Genomic DNA, 7,925 nt, shown 5'->3' with positions numbered 1-7,925 from the left:
TTCTCCTCTTAAAATTTCAGACAAGCGATACTTGTTGTGAGGTCTGAATCTAAGAGCATAGGCACTAATAAATGAATGAACCCATGTTCCTAAGACATCTGTGTTTTCATTGTTCACTCTCCTTCCAGCACCAAGGTTGTGTTGGCACAGACACAGACATCCAGGGTTGTCTTGTCCTTTGATGGAACGGCACCTTCTCCTAATGACAGAAATGGAGCATGAGTGTCTCTTCCCTCCCCTGAAGGGGACCTAAGGACAATAAATGCTCCATCATTTCTCCAGAATCATGATGAAGCAGGGAATCAGGTTTGATCCAGGGCATCAAATCCTAGAAGATGAAGAGCCAGAGTCATTATATTAAATCCTGTACAGTTTCTAAGCCCTTTCCATCTCACCCCCTGAAACTGTGCCAGGTCTCACAGCCACAGTGTCAAGTGCATTCAGGGCCTTCCTAACACATCTGGTCTCTGAGGAGATGCAGGGACCAAGAGCCAAGGGCTCTGGTCCTTGTGCCTGTGGGCTCCACTCACCCCCTGCCTTCCCTTCACTTACTTCCCTGCTGAACAGGCACCTCATTGTTAAGGGCTTATGTTTGCCATAGGCTAAAATTACCTCCTCCACCCCAGATTCACTTTTTTTTGCCAGCTGACAGTGTAAAGATACTACCAGTATTTTCTTGCCAGGTTTGAGTTAACATTAATGTCAAACATATAGACAGTAAGGGAAATAGTCTTCCCATTTCCAAATACATCATATTATCTTTGGTATCAATTTTACTTATTTGAAAATGAAATTCTTAATGGACACGGAGCATTCAGTTTGCAACTGATACTATATGGTCATTCCCATACAGCCCCAAAAATGTATTGTCTGACAGAAGAGTTTATACTTGTTCAGAACACTTTATTTATTTTAAAGATTTATTTATTTATTTATTTATTTATTTATTTATTTATTTATTTGAGAAGGAGAGAGAGAGCACACAAGCAGGAGGGGCAGAGGCAGAAGGAGAGAGAAAATCTCAATCAGACTCTACACTGAGTCTGGAACCCAATATGGGGCTCAATCTCATGACTTCATATGAAATCATGACTGAGTGGACACCAAGAGTCGGTCCCTTAACTCAGTGTGCCATCCAGGTATGCCCTTGCTGGGAACACTTTAAAAAACTGAAGTCAAGTGGAGCACAGATGACCCTTATCAGATCATACTAGTCAGTGCATACAACTAGATTATGCAACAGCATAAAAGCCCAATCAGAAAAGCAACAGTGAGAAGTCAAAGGGAGAATTTTCTATAATAGCAGAGTCAAGGGGGACAAGCAAGAATTGCTGATTGACAGGCTGTTAAAAGCAAATAGCTAAGAAAATATTAGGGATCCAGTTTGGGAATCTGCTAAGCTAAAAATTGAGAGGATCAAAGAAGTAACAGGAAATCCATGCAGCCCAACTGAAATCCAGCAGAGAGGGATTCCTGGGTACAGTACTCTTCTTGATGTTTTCAAATTCTCCCATTTAGATCTAGCTACTCCTTGGTGTTTGCATATCTGAAGTATTGGATCTTTGGCAACTATGGCTACATAACATTTGCCTGTTTGCTTGTTCATTTCGTTGTTCTATTATCTTTTAAAACTATGCAAAATATTATCAACAGAGAGAAATTAATCATGTTGCTCGAACTGGAATGCCTTATTTTTCCATAGTTACAGTATTTACCATGGATATGGATGGGCAGATAATCCTGGGGTAACCTGCTGACACCAGCACTGGCTTGAAGATGTTTCTAGCATGGGAAAGAATATTTGGCTGACAATGGGAAAGATGACCTTCCACTCCTAATGCAGACTTCCAGCTAGCTTTCTAACAGCTTCCCCTCCCAACTTGTACACTGTCTAGGAGTCTTCTCTGTTTTATCCTCATTGTTTATTGTCTGCCACCTACTTGGTGTTAAGTCCTTTGGATACTGCTAGACACTAGACTTGACTAAAAACAGACAAACTGGTTTTATTGATTGGTTTCTCTCATTGCTATGTGGTAGAGAAGTAAAATGCCCTCAAGTCTGATGGGCCGTGATGAGAGATGGCCTTCCATGGCCAAAGCCTTGGGATGCTGCTCATGTATTGGTGGACTTGGAGTCAATGAGACGTATAAACAGCACATCACTAACAGAGTAATTGTTTAAGATGAAGACTTTTATTGTAAAACCAATTTATGTGAGAGAGTTGGTGGAGTTCAGTTCATTAATTTATTCAATAAATATGTCATGAAAGTTGATATTCAGCTTGATACTGCTCTGGGTGCTAGAGATTCAACAGAGAAGGTAAGAAGTCCCACCTGTCGAGATGATATTTCAGTATCTGTGGAGAAGAGGGTAACTAGAGACAGAGGAGGAGCAAGCAAATAACTATGCATGCTAGTAGACATATCCTTGAGAAGAAAACAAAACAAAATGGGATCACGGAGAGAGTGATGGGTGGCAGGGACAGGGCTTTGTTTCATGTGGGCGCACTCAGGATGAACCTCTGGTAAGTGGTTATTTAAGCAGGGACTTGAAGAAAGGGTGGAATTCAGTCATGGTCAGCCAACTGGTCCCTCCCTGCCCCACTGTAGGATTGCTGTATACCTCCCATTCCCCAACCCCCCCAGGCCTCAGCCCACACAGCTCAGCCTAGGACACTCCACTGCTTTGGGGCCAGAAAACAAAAATAGTCATTCATTATTAACTTCCAAAGCCACTGAGCCAGGTGTAAAACAGAAAGGATTTGAAGGGAGATATGATCTGGGGTAATTGCGTCTACTGCCTTCATTCCTGGCACCCAGATTTGATCACGATTCCTTGAGCTGGGATGGGGGTGGAGAGTTGAGGATGAGGCCAGGACAAAAGCAGGGAATACATGTCACGGAGTTTCCCAGACAGGACGAGACAAGAATCATGTCTGGATGTGTTTAGCTTTTAACTGAATGGGGCTCAGAACCAGAAATACATCTTATCATTCTAATTATGAAAAATAAAGTTCATTTTTGCCCACACCAGCTTGGGACTCTGAGAAGTAGTTCCTGCCACACAAAACTCAACCAGTCAATCCTGTGGGGATTTACAAGATCATGTATGAATAACTAGGATGGCATCAGGCAGCCTGTAGTTTTCTGGAAGCTCTGCCTGTGCACGAGGTGTGAGCTTTGGAGCAATCTTGAGCCTGGTTCAAATCCCAGATGTCCCATGCCTGACCAAATATCCCTAGGACTGCTGCTACCTCCTATTCAGAACTGCCAGAATGATATTTGGCTTTATGTTTTCTGTGAGAGTTAAGGTATTGGAAAATTTGTAAAGTGCTAGAATCGAAGGTTCCATTAGATGTTGGTACCTGCCAGGCCACATTTCCCTCCTGGGGAGAGCCCCTCCAAGCAGAGATTTTTGCTGCTGGTGGTCCTTGCAAAATGGTGCCATGTGGACATAGAGGTACACAAGCCAAAGACAATGAGGATCCGAGCAGGACATGAGACGCCTTTGGATAAAGCTGAGCAGTGCAGCCCACTCAGACTCCCTTCCTTGGTATGACTGAGGGAGGTGCACACACTAGATGCTTGGCCTGCTTCTCAATATGTTTGAGCAACCATCCTGACCCTCCATGAAACCTCCTTCTCCTGTAAATCCCTGTCTTGGAAGCCCTGGGACTTGGAGTGACTCATGGGGTTCTTTGTCCCCTTTGGGTCCTTGCAGTAAACCCTCATGTAGGCCTATATGTTTTATATAACCTCAAATAGCAGATGTATATCTATTTGCATCCATCAAGCAAATATAAGGTATAAGCCAAGCAATAAAATACAAGACCACCAACAAATAAAATGCAAAGCTGCCCTTGGGCAGGTTGCCATCAAAGCAATAGGTTGTTTGGGATGGTGAAGGGGTGCTTTGTAGCTACGTGGGCTGCATTGTTTGTTAGACACTATATTTTACAACATAGCGGGTAGAAATGAACCAATCATTGACCCTGTAGACCTCTCAGCAGCCCCTTCCCAGAAACCCTCTCTCCTTAGAACCGCAAGTGGAGGTCTTAGCTGGGGAGGCCTGGAAGGCCCCTGGGCCAATGGCAAGGTTGAGCTCCCTCTGGTGTCCAGGGCCTTCGCCTTCCTTTCATCATGGTCACAGATGTCCTAGCCTCCCTAGGGGCCTTGGATTGATCACGGTTGTCATCTCTGAGCCCATGGCTGAGGACAGAAGTAGCTGCCTTGGAGACCCAGGGAAGGGATGGGAGCAGCAGGGCCCCCCAGCAGTGGTCTTTCTTCCCAGAACCAGTGCCCCAGCATGGAGAAAAGGCCCACACTGCTCTCTGTGTTGTACCTCCAGCTGCTGCCAAGAAGTGACAGCACCCAACACGTATGTACAACGTTTGGAGTACATTTAGTCACCTGCAAATAATTACAAATTGTCCTGAGCTGAGAGAAGGTAGATGTTTTGGGGACCACTCTTCTAGACAGGAGAGCACTTCAGGAAGAGCCTAGAAGGAGAGTTTTAGGGGTGGAGGGAGCACTGCCAGCTCAGGTTGGAGAGGATCATGCATCCTGACCAGAGAGGGACAGAGCCCTGCCAGGCACCACCCAGTGAGCGTGGCTCATTTAATGGAGGTCAGCGTCTTCCAGAAACTCTCACTCTTGTTCCTGACCTAAAGCACATTTTTCTATTTTTCTTTTGTCCATGGGTCTCAGGAACTATTCACTTTTAATCAGAGCCAATCTTCTTATCAGTAAAGTAGTTGAAAAACTCCCCCACATGGAGGCGGACCAGACATTTGTGAAGAGCTGCTGCTTTGTGATGCTTAATGTTTACTAAGAGCTGTAGAGACAGGATAAGATCTTTTTTATGATCTCTTTCCTTTTCTAATGAGAAAATGTTTCTTGCAATTGATGCGCTCATCACTCAGCAATCCCACAAGCCTGGGGTTGCAATCCGTAGCTAGATAGTTCTTCAGTTTGGGTGTTTTTTGTTTTTTGGGCTTTTTTTTTTTTTTTTTTGGTTATTCATATACAAATTCACATTTGATGGAAGAAGAGAGAGAAAGGATAGTAAAGAGGGTCAAGACTACATACATGTACATCTTTTGTGGGTTTTTTCCTTCTAAAAACAGTGGTAGGTAGACAAAAGGAGCATTTGAATGGTTGTAAAAGATTCAGGCATTCAGTAGCAGTTTGCTAATTTTCTCCTCTGAGCAGGCACTGAGTCAGGCCCTGGGAACAGAACTGGCCATGGAGCTACAGCGTAGCAGCAGTGCAACATGGGAGATAGACACTTATCAAATACCACGCAAGCAAATGTGCGATTATGAGTTGTGCCAAATGTTAGAGAGTTCAGGAGCTGCTGTGAGCCTGTCAGGTGCAGATTGACTAACTCTGTGAGAGGGACAGGGAGTAAAGCTAGCATGAGAGAGGAGGCAAGAATGCTCCAGACCTAGGGAAAGGCATGTGTGAATGTCTTGGGAGAGGACACAACTCTGAGAAATCCAGGAGCAGAAAGAAGGCTGGAACATATTGAGAACAGTGAGTGAGGGACAGAGAGAGATGAGGGAAGAGGCCAGAAGGAACCAGACCACACAAGGCACCAGCATTCACAGTACAAGTTTTTGTTTTTATTCTATCAGAAGTGAAAAGTGCAAAATGGTTAAAACCATATAAATGTGAGTGGGCAGGTTGGGAGGGCAGTGGGTGGGAGAATAATTGGATTTACATTTTAAGGTCAGCCTGGCTGCAGGAGAAAGGGCTGGAACCTGAGGAAGCTCTGGGACAGGAAGCTTGAGAGAGGCCACTGGAGCTGAGTTGGTGTCTGAGCTCCAGTCTGGAGAGGGGATGACAGGGAGAAGGAGAAATAAAGCAGTCAGAAGGGGTGAAACTGGAACCACCCATTGACATTTTAACGGTATTTATTCTTCCAATCCACGAGCATGGAATGTTTTCCCATCTCTTTGAGTCTTCCTCAATTTCTTTCATAAGTTTTCTGTAGTTATTAGAGTACAGATCTGTAGTTTATTAGAGTACAGACCTGTTTAGTTAGGTTTATTCCTGGGTATCTTATGGTTTGAGGTGCAATTTAAGTGGGACCGATTCCTTAATTTCTCTTCTGTCTCTTTGTTAGTGTATAGAAATGCCACTGATTTCTGTGCATTGATTTTATATCCTAGCATGTTGCTGAATTGCTGTCTGTATTTTAGCAATTTTGGGGTGGAGTCTTTGGGGTTTTCCACATAAAGTATCATATCATCTGTGAAGAGTGAGAGTTTGACTTCTCTGCCAATGTGAATGTCTTTTGTTTCTTCTTGTTGTCTGATTGCTGAAGCTAGGACTTCTAGTGCTATGTTGAACAAAAGTGGTGAGAGTGGGCATCCCTATCATGTACCTGACCTTTGGGGAAAAGCTCTCAGTTTTTCCCCACTGAGAATGATATTCACTGTGGGCTTTCTGTAGATGGCTTTTATAATAGTGAAGTATGTTTCCTCTAACCTTACACTGTGGAGAGTTTTAATCAAGAAAAGATGTTGTAGTGCTCGCTTCAGCAGCACATACACTAAAATTGGAATGATACAGAGAAGATTAGCATGGCCCCCGTGCAAGGATGACACGCAAATTTGTGAAGCGTTCCATATTTTTCACTTGAGGGGATGAGCACTGGGTATTATACTATCTGTTGGCAAATCAAACTCCAATAAAAACATACACACACACACACACAAAAAAAAAAAAAAAGAAAGAAAAGATGCTGTATTTTGTCATATGCTTTCTCTGTATCAATTGAGAGTATCACATTTCTTTTATTAATGTGATATATCACACTGATTTGCAAATGGTGAACCAATGTAGACATTCAATGCAATCCTTATCAAAATATCATCACATTTTTCATAGAACTAGAGCAAATAATCCTAAAATTTGTATGGAACCAGGAAAGACCCTGAATAGCCAAAGGAATGTTGAAAAAGAAAACCAAAGTGGGGGCATCACAATGCCAAACTTCAAGCTATATTACAAAGCTGTAATCATCAAGACTGTATAATACTGGCTCACACCTAGAGCAATGGAACAGATTGGAGAACCCAGAAATGGACCCTCAATTCTGTAGTCAACTAATATTTGACAAAGCAGGAAAGAATATCCACTGGAAAAAGGACAGTCTCTTTAATACATGGTGTTGGGAAAATTGGACAGCCACATGCAGAAGAATGAAACTGGACTGTTTTCCAATACCATACACAAAGATAAACTCAAAATGGATGAAAGGGCTAAATGTGAAACAGGAATCCATCAAAATCCTAGAGGAGATCACAGAGAAACCTTTTCTACCTCGGCCACAGCTACTTCTTGCATGACACAGCTATAAAGACAAGGGAAACAAAAGCAAAAATGAACTATTGGGACTTCATCAAGATAAAAAGCTTCTGCACAGCAAAGGAAACAGTCAACAAAACTAAAAGGCAACCTACAGAATGGGAGAAGATATTTGCAAATGACATATCAGATAAAGGGCTAGTATCCACGATTTATCCCAGATAAGAACTTATCAAACCCAACACCCAAAAAAACAAACAATCTAGTCAAGAAATGGGCAGAAGACATGAACAGATAGTTCTTCAAAGAAGACCTACACATGGGCAACAAGCGCATGAAAAAAACGTCCATGTCACTTGCTATCAGGGGAATACAAATCAAAACCACAATGAGATACCACCAGAATGGCTAAAATTAACAAGACAGAAAACAACAAATTGTTGGCAAGGTTGCAGAGAAAGGGTAACCCTCTTAAATTGTTTGGTAGGAATGCAAGCTGGTGCAGCCACTCTGGAAAACAAAGTGGAGGTTAGTCAAGAAGTTAAAAATAGAGCTACCCTACAACCCAGCAATTGCACTACTTGGTATTTACCCCAAATATACAAATATAGT

General features: G+C 42.8%; 1 non-coding gene across 1 annotated transcript; it reads left to right on the top strand.

Annotated features, from left to right (window-relative positions):
• Positions 1-6,531: 6,531 nt before the first annotated feature.
• On the top strand, positions 6,532-6,638 carry LOC112935157 (U6 spliceosomal RNA). The gene has a single exon (XR_003238126.1). It is a non-coding gene; the product is annotated as a U6 spliceosomal RNA (small nuclear RNA).
• Positions 6,639-7,925: the final 1,287 nt, after the last annotated feature.

Source organism: Vulpes vulpes, chromosome 1 (assembly GCF_048418805.1).
Source record: "Vulpes vulpes isolate BD-2025 chromosome 1, VulVul3, whole genome shotgun sequence".
NCBI classification, from domain to species: Eukaryota; Metazoa; Chordata; class Mammalia; order Carnivora; family Canidae; genus Vulpes; species Vulpes vulpes.
This window is presented reverse-complemented; position numbering and strand designations above follow the sequence as displayed.